Source organism: Micropterus salmoides, unplaced genomic scaffold (genome assembly GCF_014851395.1).
Source record: "Micropterus salmoides isolate LMB-PRFRI ecotype aquatic unplaced genomic scaffold, ASM1485139v1 Ms_hic_scaffold_10, whole genome shotgun sequence".
Classification (NCBI taxonomy): Eukaryota; Metazoa; Chordata; class Actinopteri; order Centrarchiformes; family Centrarchidae; genus Micropterus; species Micropterus salmoides.
Window position 1 is genome coordinate 1,148,812 of NW_024040041.1, and position 21,103 is coordinate 1,169,914.

The window sequence follows — 21,103 nt, forward strand, 5'->3', positions numbered from 1 at the left end:
GACCAATTGCTCGCATTTTAACAATGGTTTGTTGATGCAAGTGACTACAAAATTTAAAGTAATTTATTTTTACTGTCTATTAAAGTACATTCACACATTCTTTGTAATGTTTAAGCTTTTTTCATTCAAATTATATTTATAGATTAAGCACATTTACAAGATGTCTATGAAGATTCTCAGTCATCCAGGTCATAGTTATCTCTGACTCTAGACTCTGCAGTCTACTTACATCTGAAGGACAGAGGACACTCGTTTGAGGACCACCAGGTGCACATTATAGACAGAGAAGATGGATGGTTTGAAAGAGGTGTCAAGGAAGCATCTACACCAGGGTTGAGAAGCCGTCATTGAACAGGGGAGGGGGTCTACGCCACCACTTATCCCCCACTTACAATGCTGTCCTTTCATCACTTCCCAGGAAACTCAACAAACGTAACCTATTGGCCTCAGGTGAAGATACCAACGATGGTCGTTCAGTCTTGGCCACAGGTAGTCCTAACGACTGTAACGACTGTCGTCACAGAAACAAGGAACACTAACGAACCAGCGGTATCGATGACCCGGGCCAACGACCCCACTGAGGTTAAATAGCTGAGTTTCCCTGCCAGTCAGTCAGAACTGAAGAAGTCCTTTGGATGAGGGACGAAACGTCTTCCAGTATCTTCAACCAAGTCCAGTTGCCCTTGATTTTAACCTTCGTTGGACACATTTACAAGAAATCATTCATATTGCATTATGGCATCTTAACAATCCTAACAAAACAAGACTAAATCAAATAAATCAGAAGAACCTCAATAAACTGATCTGAACGACAAACCAATGTAAAGTTGAAGATAAACATTTACACATTCTTTCCAGCTTCCTCTCTAAAAACTGAAAAGTTGGATTAAACCTAAAAGTACACTGCCCCATACATTATCTGAATCTCCTAAATCTCAACCACTGTGCAGAGTAGCATGACTGCAGTCACCTTTTCTATTGTCCAGATCTTCCAGATGTTCCAGATCTCTGTTCCCTTAACTGACAATACAAATTGACCAAATGTACGTCTTGACATGAGTAGTACTATGATAGACAGTATCGAAAGCCCTTTTCAGATCCAGAAAAAAAGCACCAACAACAACATGTCTGACCTTTTCAATAAAAACATTGATAGCTGTTTCAGTTGAATGGTGGGCAGGAAAGACAAATTGCATGGGATGCAGAGGGGTACAGTATTTATTAAGATGATTTATTAGTTTGTTTTGATCCTCTGTCACAACACCCCAGCTATGACCAGGCTGGGGTGATCAGGGTGTGGATGTTTGTGTTTTGCTGCTTTCTATTTTGGAGTGTGTGTGGCTGACTGGGGTATTGGTTTTTCTGTCTCTCTTCCTTTCTCTCTCTCTCCCTCCCTCGCACTACATATTTTCTATTGTGACAGGAGACGTGACCTGTGGTGATGCATGGGGCTGCTTCACACACCTGTCTGGCAAGACAGGTGTGTGAAGCAGACTGGATTGAAGCAGACTGGATGAACCAGACTGGATTGACATACCTGATTCTCATTATGCCTTTCAGCTTTCTGCTTCTGGGTTCTGTTAAGCAATACCTGATACTATCCAATTTTCAATAATTTTAGATATTACTGGAAGAATGCTGATTGGTCTGTAGTTATTACAGTTTTTCTCAATTGTTTACACACAAATTCTGGTACTTGAGACACAATGACCACAACATGTAACTCATTCACCAACCCCCTGAACCAATTCTGGTACTACAAGCACAATTCCTGCTTTACACTCAAATTACAGTTCTAAAACACACTTTTTTCAAAACACTACACACAATTCTCTGCTTTTGGCACAAGTTTCATGCAGAAAATATCTTGTTTTCACAAGTAACACACTGTCAAATATGCACACTGACTCATCACAAGGGCAAACACCCGTCACACAGTTTTCCAATTAGCAATCAGAGCTTTAGCATAAAAGGGCAACAGGTGAGCTCTTCAATGAAGCGATGGATGCCAACATTGGAAACAGAGGCAGAGCCAGAGGAGTGAGAGTGAGAGTGAGAGTGAGAGTGAGAGTGAGAGTGAGAGTGAGAGTGAGAGTGAGAGTGAGAGTGAGAGTGAGAGGACCGTAATCTCTGATGAGATCCGAGCCACTTTGGTTGATCATGTGGTCAACCATGGTCTAACAATGAGGGAGGCTGGGCAAAGAGTTCAGCCAAATCTGAGCAGGTACATTGTAGCATCCATCATCCGGACTTTCCGAAATGAGAATAGGTAAGAAATCTACTCTCACTAGCAAATTGCAGTACTGCATATCAATACAGTACTCAATGAGTACAGTAGTACAGTATTGCCTGTGGACTGTTCTGTAGGACTGTAAAAATACTGTAAAGTATGTTTCAAGTATTTAGGAAATGTATACCTACTTTGTATTTACAGTATTTTACTATTTGTTTGGCGGAACTGAAAGATTACCAACACAAGGTGGTCGGGAACGTCTTCTGTCTCCTGAACAGGAAACTGAAATCATAAACATGGTCCTAGAAAACAACGCCATAACATTACAACAAATACAAAGAAAAATAATAGAAAACAATGACATATTTCAAAATACTGATAGGATAAGCTTATCAACACTAACCCGTGTCTTGCGCAGAAATCATCTCAGGATGAAGCAGGTCTACAGGGTGCCATTTGAACGCAATTCAGAAAGAGTCAAAGAATTGCGATATAACTATGTGCAAGTGAGTCCCACAATTGATGCATGCACTCAACACTGTATACAGTAAATTATGGTGGCTGCAGTGGAGCACCAGTTCATCTTCATTGTTGAGGTTGGGTTCAACCTCACAAAAAGACGAAAGAGGGGAAGGAATGTCATCGGCCAGCGTGCCATTGTTGAAGTCCCTGGCCAGCGCGGAGGGAACATCCATCACCATGCTACCCTTGGCCCCTACAACACCGCCCATCTGATCACATTCCTGGACACCGTACACAACACACTCATTCCACCAGATCAGGTAGATGGCCCAGAGCAGCTCAGGTACGTTGTCATTTGGTACGTTGTCAATCCTATTGAGGAATTTTTTTCTGCCTGGAGATGGAAAGTGTCTGCCCGAAATCCACAAACGCGTATACCTCTTCTCCAAGCTATGGAGGATGCATGTGGAGATATAGCAGCTGATGCTTTTCATGGCTGGAATCGCCATGCTAGGTGATATTTCCCTCGCTGCTTGGCCAGGGAAAACATTGCTTGTGATGTGGATGAGGTGCTGTGGCCAGACAGCAACAGAAGAGAGGATGCAGCATAGTTTGTTTTTTTTACTGTAACTGTGTACAGTAAATTCTTCTGTTTTGTATGTAGTGTATGTGCAACTTTGTGTTGGTTGGGAATGGAATGTACACTGTGTACATTGTTTTTGTGGGACAAATAAAATATATTTGTTACCATGTATTTGTGTGTTCTGAGTATAAAACCAATATTCTCAAATATTTTACAACACACTTAGGCCTTTTTTTTTGTTCAGTGTTACACTTACTACAGTACATACATAAGTCATTATGATGAATGGAGAAGAAGTGTTCATCATAGTGTTTTACATTGAGCACATCAGTGTTCAACTGGTTCTTATGAATGTCTATTCATATGATGTGTGTCATTTGAAAACAAAATACCATTTTGAGAGGAAATTACATTGTTTTGAATGTAAAGTTTCATTTTGCAGGAGAATTGAGGGGTTTTGTCCAGTGTGTGTTTTTTAATTTGTGTGTAGAGTTCTGAGAATATGAGGCATTCTTTCAGAAAATGTGTGTAAACAATCGAGAAAAACTGTAATATCTGATCTACTCCCTGATTTAAAAATTGGTGTAATCATGGCCACCTTCCAAGCTGGTGGAAAAACAGACAAACAAACTGTTTAATTGATTAATCACATAGTAGGGCATAGTAGGGACTCTTTGTGCAGTTTAACAAAGTTCATGTCCAATCAAAACTCATCCTTTGCTTTGGAATTCTTTAATTCATATATGATAGAGGCCACATCCGGTTCTGTAATTTCTTTAATCATAACTATAGGATAGGTGTAGTTAACAGGATAGAAAAAATTTTCAAATGGGGTGAATAACTAAGATATTTCTTGGACAGAATTAATAAAAAATTAATTTAACTCAGACGCCAGGATAATTCAGGTGGGGCGAAAAATTTCGTATTTTATGGGTTTCACGCATGGGCGTGACAAAATGGCTCGCTAGCGCCCCCGTACAGAGCAGCCCCCGGACAAAGTTTAACCTACATTTGCGAAATTTCTGTGGCACATGTATAATGTCCAGATGTACAAAAAAGCCTCTTGGAGCGATGCCCGACACCCAACAGGAAGTCGGCAATTTTGGATTTAATGGTCATTTTTGGCGATTTACATACTTTGTACTTTAACAAACTACTCCTAGGAAATGAATCAAATTTTTGCTGTGCAGTCTAAATCCATTGACGATTAAAAGTTGTTCAAACGGTGAGTTTTCGTTCTTGAGCATGCCTGTGGCGTGGCCTCAAAAATCGACGATTCGCCAAGAAACAGCAAGTTGTTGTAACTTCAGCATACATGCTCACATCTGCACCAAATTTCAAATGGATAATAAGAGTCCTGCCCTGAATAATAGCAGATGGATATCTGCTATTATTCACTCAAAGTCATAGCTGCTGAAAACAGGAAATGACACGTTTTACTATGTAATGTTCTACTTCTAGCAGGTTGGACATATCAACTTCACAACTGTCCCAGAAAGCCCTTAAAACATTGATGAAGCCATGTTGTAAAACTTGTTAGTTTGCAGTTAACGGCGTGGGACTGGCGTGGCAGCAAAGTTAAACTCTACGCCATGACAGTTTATGTGCTTGATAACAGTCCCGCCCCGAACATATCTACATGTTCAGTTATAGTCGTAGTGCGACTATAACTCACGCATTCCATGCGTAGTGCGAAGTGCTATGTAGCGCCACAAAGGGGACACAGAAAGTGATGATTAACACCTTTTTGCAGCATCCAAAGCGCGTGGAAAATACACAGCCACACCAGCAGAGCTCCAGAATCTGCAACCGGTATCCTCACACCTCGACGCGCTACACGTGCGAGGGCCCTCCCAACGCTGCTTGCAGCTTTAATTTGTCCTGGGTTTTTTTTGTTTACCAGTTAATTTGTTAAAGCTTTGCCAGATTTTTTCCCCCGTTCCCTTTTCACTTTCAATAATAGTCATAAAATAGTGTCCGGCTGTGAGCCTGTGATTGTTGTGGATGTCTGTCTGGTGTGCGTGTGGTGAGCATGTTGTTTGTTTGTCTCTGCTTGGCTCTTCCTCTCTCTCTCTTCAGTCTGGGAGCTGGGGGCGTGTCTGCTGCGGGCTCTGCACTCACCTGGGTCCCATCTGCAATCAGCACACCAGACCTGCATTCCTCAATCACCGCTGCTTAAAGGAGAGGCTCAGACATCCAGTCCCTACCGGATCGTTTGATCTCCACGTATATGTCGTGTCAACCCCAGCCAACCTGTTGACTTGCGTAGAACCTTGAGAATTGTTGCATCTGGTTAACCTTTGTTCTCTGTCTCTCCCAGAAGACTCCCAACGCCTCAGCAACCACCCGCCTGTTAGCCTCGGTCCCGCCCGCAGCCTGGACACTCCCAGCTCACAGATTTCCCTTCCCCCCCGGACCTAGAGAGAGCCCTAGCCCCCGAGATCTCAGACTTCCCTTGCCGATTCTTCTTCTTTGAATAAACTGTCTAACTCTGATCTGCGTTGGGGTCTTGTCTGCCTGAAACCTGACAATGATGCTGTGTCTGTTCCCTGCAAATTCTACTGGCTTTCCATAAAAGGAAGGCCCTCCGTAATGCCAGAGCAGCGTACTACTCGTCATTAATAGAGGAAAATAAGAACAACCCCAGGTTTCTTTTCAGCACTGTAGCCAGGCTGACAGAGAGTCACAGCTCTATTGAGCCAAGTATTCCCATAGCTCTCAGTAGTTATTTTTTTATTTTTTTATTTTTTTTTTAAACCTGTCCTGCCCAGCAGCCTGGTATAGAGTATAATGACCTGGATACCATATTGTGCCAGACAGATTTTACTTTAACAAGAGAGTATTAAAATACTCCTTTGTCTGTTTTATTATTTATTTAATTATGTATTGATTTGTCACCGGGCCGGACAGGGGGGCAGACACGGGGATGGGGGGGCACAAACAGACAGCACAGAGAAAGGACAACACCTGCAAGAGAAGGGGGAAAGGGGGATGGAGGGTGGGGACAACAGGGAAAAGCTGTGGGAAACACCAATTGCAGAAAGCAACGAAACCTGCAAGAGAACAGAGAGGGGGGCTTGGGGAGGAGAAAAACAACAACAAACAAACACAAACAAAAAAAACAATAAAAATAATAGTAAAAGAAAACCAGCCGAACAGCAGCAATAAACAGCTGACATATTAATGACATATTAAGACAACTAAGAGAACAATGAAAACAAGAAACAGTCACACACACTAAATAAGCAACACAACACAGCCACGAGAGCTGGAATAATAATTAATTTAAATAAGTAACTGAAAGAAAGGCATCAGGAATAATTCTACCAGGGACAACCTAAGTTTGTTTGTGTCTGTGTGTGTCTGTGTGCGTGTGGGTGAATGTGTCTGTATGTGTGTGTATGTACATGTGTGTGCGCATAAGCCTGTTAAAGAATGTAGTTGTTAGAGAGAGTGGGACGCCACGACTGTAACAGGCAGGCAAGAACCCCAGTAGCCAATAGGGGTGGAAGAAAGAAAAAGAATAAATCAAATCAAAAAAAAAACAACAAAGACTCCCAGATGCACCGCGATGCAAACGCAGAAGACCCCGACCCAAATGCCAGTTGACAACGTAATGCCGACGGAACGCAAAAGAGGAAGAGCAGCGCCCGGACCGACCGCGGCGCAGACACAACATAGACCAGTGGCCTCCCCCATCCAGCACCCCACCGCCGCGCAGAAAACAACCACAATGCCCAAATGCCACGCAATCATCAACACCAATGCACAAGTGATGAGCCCAACGCGCACACTGCGCGAGCACGGCGACACCCATGCCCAGCAGCCCCCCGCGAATCCCGCGTGCGAGGTCGGGCAAATGAGAAAGAGCAAACGGAACAACACGACAGCGAAAGCCAGCGGAGAGAGACACCAGCAGCAAGTCCCAGCCCGGCAGCAAACGCGCCGCACAGGTCACCGTGCACCCGCCAATAAAAGTCCACCGTCCCCCCAACCGCCGGAAAAAACTAAGGCCGCCGGCGCCAGCCGACATCCCCCATGCCCAGCGCGCCCCCCGGCCGCCATGCAACACCAGCCAAACCAGCAACGAGGCAAAATCAACTAGCTCAGCTGCATGCCACCAATAACCCACCCATCCATCAAGGGCCGAGAACTCCAGGCACAAACCCAGAACAAACCGGAGCACAGCCCTGCCCCGCACCCACACTGCACATCCTGAAAACTAACTATATACCTCAGTATCCAGAGGGGTCCAACAACTGGCCGACAGAGAAATGGGCAAGCACGGATCCGAGGCCAACGAAGCAAAACAGGAACGCAAACAGGTCCCTCCAAGCCAACGAGGAGATGCCTCCCCCGGACTCCAACGCACAAACTAAACGCCCAGCAGCCATCCAGAGACCCTGCCCAGGGAAAAAGTATAATACATCAAGATGCATCGATAATCGCCCCACAATCCCACCGCAGACCCCCACCCCCAGAAGCCAGGACACCCTGCGACCCCCCAAAGCGCAAAGGACCCCAGACCGCATGTCCAGGGGGAAGCTGTACCCCGCCCCAAGGAAGAACAGCAGAAAGCCATGCCGGGAAGCTCGCTACCGCCAGGGAGCGATAACGCGGGAGAACCAGGCCAACGGTCCCCCAGCCCAGCCAGAGGCATCCCTCCCTACAGTGCAGCCAGTGACAGCAGCCCCCGAGGCCGATCTCATCCCCGGACAGGGGCCCAGCCCCCCCCAGTCAAGCACCCCCAAGGAGGAGCACCAAAACCTACCCCGACAGCACCGGTCATGCGCCCCAGAGACTCCCGAATGCCCCCACCGTGAGAGAGCTGGCAGGGGGAAGCAGCGGGAGCCTCACCTCTGCCGAAGAGGGCCCAGGCGAGGAGAGGAGACAACGGGCCCCCAGGCCCAGGGACACACCACCCGCCCAGAAATGAGCAAAGGCCACTCTCACACAGCTCTCAGTAGTTATGACTTCATAAGCTTCTTTAATGATAAAATTCTAGCTATTAGAGACAAAATTCACCAAGACCTGCCCTCAACTGGCACCGACTTATCTCTAAACTCAAGAACCTTAGAAACAGCTGAAGAACCAGATATGTTTAGACTGTTTTGCTTTCCTCAATCTTTACCAACTAACTTCAATAATTTCTTCATCTAAACCATCAACCTGCCTCTTAGACCCCATCCCGACTAGGCTGCTTAAAGATGTTTTACCCTTAGTCAGCACTTCTATACTAGATATGATCAATCTATCTTTATCAACAGGCTATGTACCACAGTACTTTAAAGTAGCTGTAATTAAACCTCTTCTGAAAAAGCCCAAACTTAATCCGGATGTTTTAGCCAACTATAGACCTATATCTAACCTTCCATTTCTCTCTAAGGTTCTGGAGAAAGCAGTTGCTAAACAGCTGTGTGACTTTCTACAGAGCAATAGTTTATTTGAGGATTTTCAGTCAGGATTTAGAGCTCATCATAGCACAGAGACAGCACTGGTGAAAATTACTAACGACCTCCTTATTGCATCAGACAAAGGACTTGTCTCTGTACTGGTTTTATTAGATCTTAGTGCTGCGTTTGATACCATTGACCATCAGATCCTATTGCAGAGACTGGAATATTTCATTGGCATTAAAGGAACCGCTCTAAGCTGGTTTAAGTCCTATTTATCAGATCGATTTCAGTTTGTACATGTTAATGATGAGTCCTCCATGCATCGCCCTGGCCTCCAGCACTACTGTGAGGAATCTTGGAGTTATCTTTGATCAGGACATGTCGTTTAAGTCTCACATTAAGCAAATTTCAAGGACCTTTTTTCACCTACGTAATATTGCGAAAATCAGGAACATCCTGTCTAAAAATGATGCAGAAAAACTAGTCCATGCATTTGTTACTTCTAGGCTGGATTACTGCAATTCCTTATTATCAGGCTGCTCGAAAAAGTCCATTAAGACTCTTCAGCTGATCCAGAATGCTGCAGCACGTGTTCTGACAGGAACCAGGAAAAGAGATCACATTTCTCCTGTTTTAGCTTCTCTGCATTGGCTTCCAGTAAAATCCAGAATAGAATTTAAAATCATTCTTCTTACCTACAAAGCTCTTAATGGTCAGGCACCATCTTATCTTAAAGAGCTCATAGTACCTTACTACCCCACCAGAGCACTGCGTTCCCAGAATGCAGGGTTACTTGTGGTTCCTAGAGTCTCCAAAAGTAGACTAGGAGCCAGAGCGTTCAGCTATCAAGCTCCTCTCCTGTGGAACCAGGTTCCAGTTTGGTTCAGGAGGCAGACACCATCTCCACATTTAAGAGTAGGCTTAAGACTTTCCTCTTTGATAAAGCTTATAGTTAGGGCTGGCTCAGGTGAGTCCTGAACCATCCCTTAGTTATGCTGCTATAGGCCTAGACTGCCGGGGGATTTCCCATGATGCACTGAGCTCCTCTCTCCTCTACTTTCTCTCCCTCTGTATGCAAGCTCATCACATTATTGCATGTTACTAACACAACTTCTCCCCTTTCTGGTAGTCTTGTTCTTTCTCGTCCCTCTCCTCTCTCCTCCTATCACTTCCTGCAGGTTTTCTGGCTCTGGAGCTGTGGAGTCTGGATCTGTGGCTGCGGGTCACCTGCTGCCCCCATGTTCCTGCTCGACACCCTCTGCTACAACAACTATTGTTACTAGTCCTATTGTTATTTTTATTATTATTAACATTATGATTGTTATCATTAACACTACTATAAATATCTGTACCATTTTTCATTTAGTCTATAGCAACATCACCTTTACTGTCTGTACCTCTGTGTGTGTATATTGTGTAGGCTGCCTCCCTCCCCTGTCTCTCTCCTTCCATCCCTCTCTTTTTATCTCTGTTCCTCTCTCTCTCTCTCTCTCCTTCACCCCCAACCGGTCGAGGCAGATGGCCGCCCACCCTGAGCCATGGTTCTGCTCGAGGTTTCTGCCTCTTAAAGGAAGTTTTTCCTTGCCTCTGTCGCCTAGTGCTGCTCTTGGTGGGAACTGTTGGGCTTCTGTAAATATCATCACAGAGTACGGTCTAGACCTGCTCTCTTATGAAAAGCGCTGTGAGATAACTGTTGTTGTGATTTGGCGCTATATAAATAAAATTTAATTGAATAAAAATGCCTGTCTGGGTCGGGATTAAGCCAGGACACTTGTGCAATGACATGTTTGAATGCAGTACCTTTTGCCACAATATTGAAACTATGAACTGCTTTATAATGGCTGCCCGTGGTTCTTCTAGAGGGTCAAGGATGGGTTCCTCAAAACTGTTACTGTTTCCACACCACGCTTATTCATATGGTGACCTTTTTTTTTTTTCTAGATCCATCTGTGGAGTAAGTTACATACTGATATGTTATCCTTTTGCATGTCATGGCAAATCAGTCAAACTCAGTGATACTATACTACATCACATGTCTGTCAAGCTCATCCAAGATTGTCTGCTGGAATGGAGATGGAGGCACCACTGAACAGTGTTTCTGTCAACACCAAAAATGCCGTGCTTCACATAAAGCATAACAGTTGTGTCATTGCGTGACAAAGTTCCAATCATTTGTGTAAGTAAAATATTGGCAATTTCACCACTTCAGTGGCATTCTGAAAAGGCGTCACCATAGATCTGATGTCAGACGAGGAAGATTGCAGGTTTGGGTGTCAGGGTGGACTGTATGACCTCCAAGTCTCTGCAGCCAGGAGCTCACCGACCGCTGTACCACGCTGCACAGACAAGATAAGGCCGGAGGCTAATTCAAAGTATTGCATTACAGGCATCTGAAAGAAAGCCACCATCACATGACTCAGAGGCGGACAGACATTTCATCCCGCAGCCAAGCATTTTATGTTGTTTTTATATAGTTTGTAAATAGTTTTTTGCATTGCCTTTTTAAAAAAAAAAATATATATATTAATCAATATCCATCCATCGTCAACCGCTTACCCTGCGTACAGAGTCACGGGGGACTTGAGCCAATCCCAGCTTACATCGGGCGAAAGGCGGGGTACACCCTGGACAGGTCGCCAGTCCATTGCAGGGCCACACATAGACAAACAACCACTCACACACACTCACACCGAAGGACAATTTCAGAGATACCAATTCACCTAGTCCGCATGTCTTTGGATGGTGGGAGGAAGCCGGAGCACCCGGAGAGAACCCACGCAGACACGAACATGCAAACTCCACATGGATAGGCTGCAGCAACCAGGGTTTGAACCCACGACCTTCTTGCTGTGAGGCGACAGTGCTAACTGCACCACTGCGCCGCCCTTTTAATGAATATGTGCCCCGTAAATGAATTCCTCATGTCCTTAATAAATTCATGTTCTTGAGTGTCCTTAGTGTAGGCTAATAGCATGAATACATGTAACATATAGGATATAGCCTATTACATGAATACAGTCTTCAGTAAGTGCAGTATTTTTTAATATAGGCTTATTAATTATTATTATTATTATTATGGTGGTGTTTACCCAACCCTACTTATAAAGGGTGACCAATAGCAACAGATCTACCAACCAATCACAAGCGACTGATGACTGGTGATGCCAATGACCGAGGAGAATCCAGTCGGTCTGCTTCAGCTGCTGCTGCTATTCAGATGGTAATGCTGTATTCCAGGCAACTACGAACTGGGAAATTTTCGACCTCCAAATAGAAAAGGTACTATGGACCGCCACTTGAAGTCGGATTTCCTACTTGTGAACTCCCCGACTTCAAGAGCAACAGCCGAATGACGTCACACAACAGTGGCAGCTCCCATGGAAGCACACATTGTAAATGATAAGCCATAAACTAAAAGGCAAAGTAAAGTATTAAATTAAAATAATACAGACTAGTATCAAATAGTAAAACTTGTTCTGCATGTAAATTGATGTAGAAATATTTTGGCAATGTTATTAGGTAGCTGGTTACAGTAAACGAGTTTCAAAATTATTTATTAGGATAAACCCCTTGAGATGCACCATCTCGTTTTCGAGACAAAATAAAGAAGTACAATTATCCATTTATCAATATACAGACAGACAACAGATAAACTCACACAGACCCACAAATACAGAGCAACAACAACAAGAAAACAAAACCAAAGAAACAACACACAAAAAAAACAATAATTACAGAAATCTGATGAACTTCACAACCACTAGATGTTCAAAATGGCCAATACTACAAATGAAATTGTATGTAAGTGGATCACCAAATAATAATACAGTTAATTTTGGCATAGTGTATACACAATGTGACAGCATCATTCATTACATGAGCAGTCCATCGCAGGGTAAGAAGACAGGGTGTGCTTAAACATCCCAAATTATGCTATGGATCTAATATCAGAAGGTAAATTATTCCAATCTGCTGGGTCTTTAAACATAAAATCTCTTTTGCCAACTGATTTCTTAGCTCAAGGGACAGAAACATAAAGCTGAGCAGAGTGCCTTAATTGATAATTTGGAGTAATGGGAACAAGATACTGTTGTAGATAAGATGGCTAATTGAAATGAATACACTTTAATAAAAGTTAAAGCCAGTGAGTGTCTTCTTATTAGAGATGGCCATTTAAGAGCATCATACATTGTGCAGTGATGCGTGAGAAACGGACATCCAAGGACAAATCTGTGGAGTCTCTTATTTGCTGTTTTAAGACGACAAAGGTCTGATTTTACACACACAATAGCCAAAAATCGGGAATACAAGTTGAGAGACAAGTTTCTTATGCACACTATGTGTAAAGCAGTTGCGAGATCAATTAACATTAATTCCATATTTGACCTTACGTAAGACATGATCAATATGTGGTTTGAATGAAAGTTCAGAATCTTGCCATACACCAAGATATTTAAATTTTTCAGAACAAGTTATTATACAAGAACCAGGTTTGGATCTAAGTTTCTGTCTGGTACCAAAAATCACAAGATGACTGTTTTGTTGAGCAATAGTTTATTATGAATAAGCCAATCTTGTAAGATTTTGAAATCCTATTGAAGATAAGCTTGGATTTGTGGAAGATCAGGTTTAGATGTATATGTGTCATCAGCATAAAGTTGAGCACAACAGTTGATAGTAAATTATTAACACAGATAGAAAAAAGAAGTGGTCCCAAAGTGGAACCCTGGGGCACACCTCTTTGTTGAGTCAAAAAATGTATTTGTTCCCATGTAGAATGACACATTGTTTTCTATTGTGGAGATATGAATTAAACCATAGGACTGCATTTTCAGAAAGGTCAATAGCATGGAGTTTATCTAAAAGTAAATAACGATCAACAAAGTCAAAAGCTTTAGTCAAGTCAATAAATATTGCACCTGTAAGTTCACCATTATCTATAATTGTTAAGGTTTATTACATTTCCTCTTTTATATATAGGAGTGATGCGTGCACATTTCCAGATGACTGGTAACTCACATGTAGACAAAGAGAGATTGAATAAATCAGTGGATACATAAGTATATGGGACGCTAGTTTAATAAACTTCTTTTCTGTGTCTTAAATTGGTTTCAAGCAGCCACCGGTAGCCAGTGCAGAGTGTGGAGGTGCAGTGTAGTGTGGGAGAAATGGTGTAGGTTGACCAGCCAGGTTGCTGCATTCTGGATGGGCTGCAGAGGTTGGATGGTATATGCAGGCACACCAGTCAGGACAAGGTAGAGTATTCTAGGTGTGAGATGTCTGGACCAGTCGGTCCTCTTGATGTAATGGAGAATCTGAAGGAGCGGGTTGTCAATGTGTTGCTTACTCTGACAGAGTAGAAGCTACCCAGCTTACATACATACAAAATAATATGTGGAAAAGACTCTAAGCTAGTTAATCTTGCACAGTATTATAGGATAAAAAAAAGGGGGGAACCTTTTGTTCTAATGATGCATATTACAGGCAGACCTCGGGGGGCCTACAGGAGAAACGGTCTTTCTCATTCTGTGTTTCTCCTTCTTGATTATGAACGCTGCCCGGGGATATTGCTGAACTTCAGATAATTGCGGCTGACCCGAGCCTTTGGTTTTGGTAGCCTAAACAAACTCACCTCAGTGTTGTGTCTTCCAACATAGCCCTGCTCTAATCAGCACTGTAGAGGACTTTAATTCAGAGGACAGGTTTTTTAACATTACATTTTCTGAAGAATAGCAATGAATCAGCAGGGAGCCCGCTGAGAAGTGAAACACTTCACCCAAAAGCAGCAAGCACACATACACAGTAGAGCAGTACCAGAATTTACATTTACATTTACTCATTTGGCAGACACTTTTATCCAAAGCGACTTTTGAGGAACAACATACAAGCATCAACAGAACATCAAATACAGATCTACAACTGACAATACATACTAGTAAGAGCAGCAATAAATACTAGTAAGAGCTCATAGTACATCAATGGGGTAAATACCTAGGGAAGGAAGTGAGAGTTAACAAAAAAAGTGAAATTAATACAAGATAATTGTAAGGGGATAGAAGAAGAGCACAGGAAGTGCATGTTAGAGGTTAGGAGTGGGAGGTGTTATAAGAGGAAGTGTTCTCAGAAGAGATTAGTTTTCAAGAGCTTCTTTAAGTTAGAGAGGGACGCCCCTGCTCTGACGGCGTGTGTTAGCTCGTTCCACCATCGTGGTGTCACAGATGAGAATAGCCGGGACTGGGATTGCTTTGTGTGAAGTGATGGCAGAGCCAGGCGGCGTTCGTTGGAGTGTAGTGGCCGAGAAGTAACGTAAGTTTGTATTATGGAGTTTAGGTAGATGGGTGCACACCCAGTAGTCACTCTGTATGCAAGCATTAGTGACTTGATTCTGATTCTGGAGGCCACGGGGTACCAGACGCGCTGCTGCGTTCTGAACCATTTGCAAGGCTTGTACAGTAATTGAGTGACTGTACTCAGTTACTTTCCACCTTTGATCTTGGCCTAAATAGTTCATCAATTCTGAGTATGTTGAACCAGTTGGAAGGGCATGCATGGGGAATGAAAAAGGCTTCATCAATGAAGCGTCAATACTACAATTTACCATGGCAATGGGTAAATAACAAGCAGAGCCTCCATTTTTATCCAGGGGCGCTAGAAATATGAATGCATGCCAACGCAGACCATCCCATTTATCTTAACTATTTCAGCATTTACCAGACAGAATGATAAAGTGCTGGACTTCTTATGTATGTTACATTCAATTTTTTTGTATTTTTATTCAGCAGTAATCTGATGGTGTGCTAGTGTGTCTCTGTAAATTATAAATATTTAAAAATAAAAAATCTTGCATTTATATGAAATACTCTTAACACACATTAAGATAATATGCAGCTAATTTTCAGATTTGTTTGATTTAGACAGTCATTAATGCAATAATGTAGTCCATGTTAAAAGTTTCAGTGCCAACCTGAAATGGGACTAAAGTTGACCAAGCAACAGAATTCTGAGACTGCCCACATCATTACAGAGACTCGCTCCATCAACATCCCGCAATGCAGATGTAGTGTAAAAGTGCTTTGAGTGCCTTCACAGAGGTATGGCTGTGACTGTGTGAGTGTTTATTTCACTAATGCTAATTAACCAACAAAGTCTTTTTTTACACCAACTGCCTCGTCAGAATTTCAATGTGTTTCAAACTCATGCTCATAATAACTATGCTCATAATTTGTGCTGATCACTTACTCTCTGACTGTGTATGACTGTGTGTGATAGAGACACAGATTGGCCAGCAGGGGGCAGGAGGTTTCTAGTTTGGCGTTTATTGTGTGTGTGTGTGTGTGTGTGTGTGTGTGTGTGTGTGTGCGTGCGTGCATGTGCAGCCCACAACGGGACTTCATCAGTTAATTAGTTTTTCTCCCTTATTTTTATTCGTAGTCTGCCCATTGGGGATTTTCTCTCTCTCTCTCTTTTCATGACTGTATCGTCTTTATCAGCAAATTATACTGCAGGGGCATTTTTTCTTTTGAATTATCCACTCTTCCCTGTCTCTTTCTCTCTCACTTTCTAGCTTTTGGCTCTTTTTGAGCATCACTCCCTTGTTCTGTCTTTTTCTCTCACTCTTTCTTTATCTGTTTCTCCCTCCATAAGCCTATTCCCCTTGAAGTGTGCTGGTTATGGATGCTCAAGTTGTCGACCTGAGATTAGGAGATTATTAGGAGGATACATGATTAAAGAAACTTTCATTTCCTCAATGGCTACTTTGCCAGCAGACAGATTCAGACCCTCTTAGTTTCCTTTACACATCTGTTGGTGCAACCAGACTACAGGGCAGGCTGTCTTACGATGTTGTTTTAAAAGCAGTGACTGTTCTCTCTTTAATGGTAAAAGGATCATTCCTTGCGTGAAGAATTTAGATCTGAAGTGAAAGAGAGCAGAATGAAAAGAAGAGAATGAAGAAGTGTTTATGGAGGCATCTTTGAAAATATATATAAAATGTTCAGCGTCTTACTTTAGCATGCTTTCATGCTAATTTTGCAAATTAGAAAACAAGTCAAGCTGAGGCTGACTTTACATTAGGTTGCAGGTAATTGGACATAAACCAAAGTATTGGACATTTTCACTGCTGATGGCACTAGATACAGTCATAGGAAGTTCAATTTCTGTTTCATCGCAATCCATCCAATAATTTTTGAGACATTTTAGTCTGGACCAAAGTTGTGGACCAACAAACCAACAAGATGAATGTCAGTATTGGCCAATTCTGAATTACCTCAGATTATGTTTATTAACAATGTTTTTTATGTCCAAAGCCATTGTTTTTAAAATTTCACACTACTCTATGATATCTGTACATGTCAACTACGTTACAGTAGGGTCTGGGGCAAAGAAATGCATTATATCAATGGGAGTCCTCACAAATACAGAAATACAAACGTTTGTGTATGCATGCGCAACCATATCCAAAGTTATGACAACAATTGGCAATCACAAATTATTATTAAGTATTTTATCAACTTTTTTAATGAAATACACATGATGGTGGAACCTATGGGCCTAAGTTTCAAACAAGAAGAGATCCACTTTTTGACATATATTGCATGTCCATGTGCAAAAAAGATTTCACCGTAGCACCCGTGCAGGCTGATTCATTCCACATTTTACAACGTGCATAGAAGTACCTACATTTCATGCTCATGTGGCTTGGTTATCGTGTCTTACTGATGCGGAAAACAGATATGTGGTCATGTTTTCACAAACATCACCTTATCCTTTCAAATGTTATTGGAGGTTTATGGCCAAATTTTGCATGATAACCCAAAGTTGCTCATTCTACGTGTGTACCAAGTTTTATTATGATCACTCTTTGCATACATGACTTGCAATTTTTTTTATCAAATGGCATGCATATGGTAGCCATGTTGTTTTTAAAGTTCAAAATTTTTTTTAAAAGGTGAGGGGGTCTGTGTACTCATTCCATGAACTATATCTGCTGTGTATTCTGTCTATATGTCTGTTCATCTGTACCTGTGTTTTTATTAAACATTTTTCACAATTTGAAACATAAACAAGTGTATTATTATGAACTTAAAAAAAATACTAGTCATAAAAATCGCCACCATAATATTAATATGGCCTTTCATTACCGCAACAGGCCTCTATATTGGTGATGAAAGCTATGCATTAAGGTAATGAATGCCATTTTACTAAGCTAGTATAAAATGGCAGAAGCCATAAAGGGCGACTGTAACAATATATATAACAATCAATCTTACCATGTAGCCATCTTTTGTCTCCTCTTTTTTGTGGTGCATTATGGGTAAGACATTGTTACCTGCAGCCCCCCCCCAAACAAAATAACAAAACAAAAAACAAACACAAGCCTTTGAACACAGTGCAGTGGTAATAACTGCCTGTTCATACATGTTCACCTTAAATATTTTTTATACATTGTTGGAAAACATTAAATCAGAATATAATCTGTTAAATCATACAGTTTTAAACACAATAAATTTGTTAGAATATATATTAGGCTAAAATTGAGGAGAAATATTTCTCTTGACAAATTACTGTAATGAATTTGTGACTCAAAAATCTGTTAAAAATATATAAATTACTATTTCGAAGGTATATCATAAAAGATATTGCACTTTAAAATAAAAGTTAATAATGTGTTTTAATGAGTATATGCCTAAAATCATAGCAAACGTAGCTAGTTGGTTTCATGAGAATCACCCACCTGGGTAAGGACAAGATTGAAGCCCACCAAGTCAAGGTCCACGCTCAAGAAGGGGAAAGTGGTCACCAAATTCCACTTCTCACTATCAGGAACTGCTATAATCTCCCTCACAAAGCAACCAGTCAAGAGTCTGGGGAAGCTCTTTGACTCAAATCTGAAAGACTCTGCCTTCATTCTGAAGTCCACCAATGACCTTGAAGCCTGGCTTGCCAAGGTCGAAAGGTCATGCCTGCCTGGCAGGTACATGGCCTGGATTCCGTCTTGCCCGAGTCCTGTGGCCTCTGCTGGTTTATACGGTTCCACTGACAATAGTTCAAACAACAAAAGGAAGATCACTGACTTTCTTCACAAGTGGCTGGGCCTTTCCCACAGCTTCAACAGTGCAGCACTGAATAAGAGAAGCCCTACAGTACAGGGATTCCAGGAAACAGAAAGTGTCATCAGCTGGCATCGAGTTGAGAATAGGGAGGAAAGCCCTTGGTGAAAGCTGCTATTGTTGGCACAATGACCAGGTGCTCAAGGCGGTTGCTGAGAGCATAGTCATGACCATTAGCACCAGCAAACACAACCACACCCAAAAGAAGTCAATCACTTTTGTCAAAGCATGTTGATCTGGCCAAGCAGCTGATGTTTTCACAGCACATCATAGCAACTATGGCCAGACATGAAGAACGTATTTAAAAGTGAGAATAAGAGGAATCACTACACAGCCTCTGCCCACCAAGACGTATTATGAGCCCACAAGTTGGGTTGCAGAGGCTTTGCAGAACACCGACTCTGCAAAGTCCTAAGTTTACAGGGCATTACCGGGGTGGCAAAGAAGAAGGCACTCCAATCCAAGAGAAAAGCCACAGAGAAAACCACTGGGTGGCTTTGGATCAAAGGGGCTGATCTGTGGGCGGTCGCTGCTGGGATGCAAGTCGGGCCTGATGAAACTGATATTGAGAAACCCGAAACACCTGAGGACACCAGGTCACGTCGATGATGATGTGTCCCAGCGCATCTAGAAGATGTTTCTTGCCCACACTGGGAGTATTTTTACTATCTTTGGCTCACAAAGGTTACTTCTCTTTTTATAGAAAACAACCGAGAAACCAAAGAAACATTGACACAAATAAGCAATCAGGCCTGTATGGTAGAGTGGCCAGACGGAAGCCACTCCTCAGTAACAGGCACATGACAGCCCTTGTCCTGAAAGCCACAGTCCATTAAAGTAGTTGTAATTTCGTCTGGCTGTCTTCTTAAAAATCCCAATCCCTGGAACCAGGGTTTTAGCATACTATAGACCTATATTTAACCTTCCCTTTCTTTCTAAGATGCTTGAGAAAGCAGTTGCAGCTGTGTGACTTTCTACATAGCAATAGTTTTCAGGCAGGATTTAGAGTTTATCAAAGCAGATACAGTACGGGTGAAATTCAATTTCAATTCAATTTTATTTACATAGCGCCAAATCACAACAGCAGTTATCTCACAGCTTTATTTGTCATTATACAGCACAAGGCTCTAGAACGAAATAAAATTTGTAGTTTCTTCATGCTACACATACAACATATAAAGTGTAGGCCTATATTAAAATATGGTAACATAAATAAATAACTGTATATATTGTTTTATTTTATGTACATATATACAAACATTCCACAGTGCATTTTTTTGAATTTGCATCTGGAGTGAATGTAAACAGCAGCAACCAGATGATGATATGAAAGAACAGTCTGACATTTGGGAAACGGAGACCATCTTGACTGTGTTTGAGCACCAAGCATCATCTCATCTTGCTGGAGTCGTGTGCTGACGGCTCGGAACATGGACCACCTGCTGAGTGCTTGAACCGGGATGTTGATATGGTAGGTCTCTGTAAAGATGTGGGCACAACAGTCTCTGAATTCTGTTGCTTGGTCGATATGAGTCCCAGAATTAAGTCCAAACTCGGTCAGCATGGCTCTTATCCTGGATCTCTTTCCTCTCCTTTGAGCAATCAGCGCACCCGCCTATGTGCCTGGCACTGTTGTTCGGGCCGGGTGGATTGTGGTCTGCTGCTCATTAATCCTGAAAATTCTGTCTTCATTTTTCAATGACTATGTCAGAGGTAACACGTTTCGGCAATAAAGCTGAAACATTTGTTACCTCAGATCAGTTAGTGTACTGATGAACACTCTATAAACTTTCATTGTAATGCAGATGGTACTCAATAACATCTATCAATCAAGCCAGATGAAACTAGTCAGTTAGCAAAACTTCAAGTGTGCCTACAGGATGTAAAACCTGGATAACCTGTAATTTTCTTATGTTAAAAGGAGATTCGTCTGGTTACTGACATGCTGCGGAAAGTGTATTGACTTTCCATTTCTGGTGCTTGTGTGTTGGTAGCGTGTTTTGCTGCTCTCACTAAATACCAGTTGAATTTGTTAGATTTGTCCTTACAGCATCTAACTGTCCGCTAAAATCTTATTCTTACAGTAGTTTCGCCTAAGCACTCACAGTTCTTTACATCTTTTAGCTACTGTCGTTTAATCTCATAATTGTTTTGGAACGTTTTGGTAGCTAACGCTACTGTACTTTAGCTTAGCCGTTAGCGACATTAGCTTAGCAGCTAGTGATGGCTTCTCCCTCTCGCTTTCCTACTTTCTCAGTGCTCAGTTTGTCAGATGTTCAGTTACTCCTCTGCCTCCTTTAGCGGTAATGGTATGTGTATC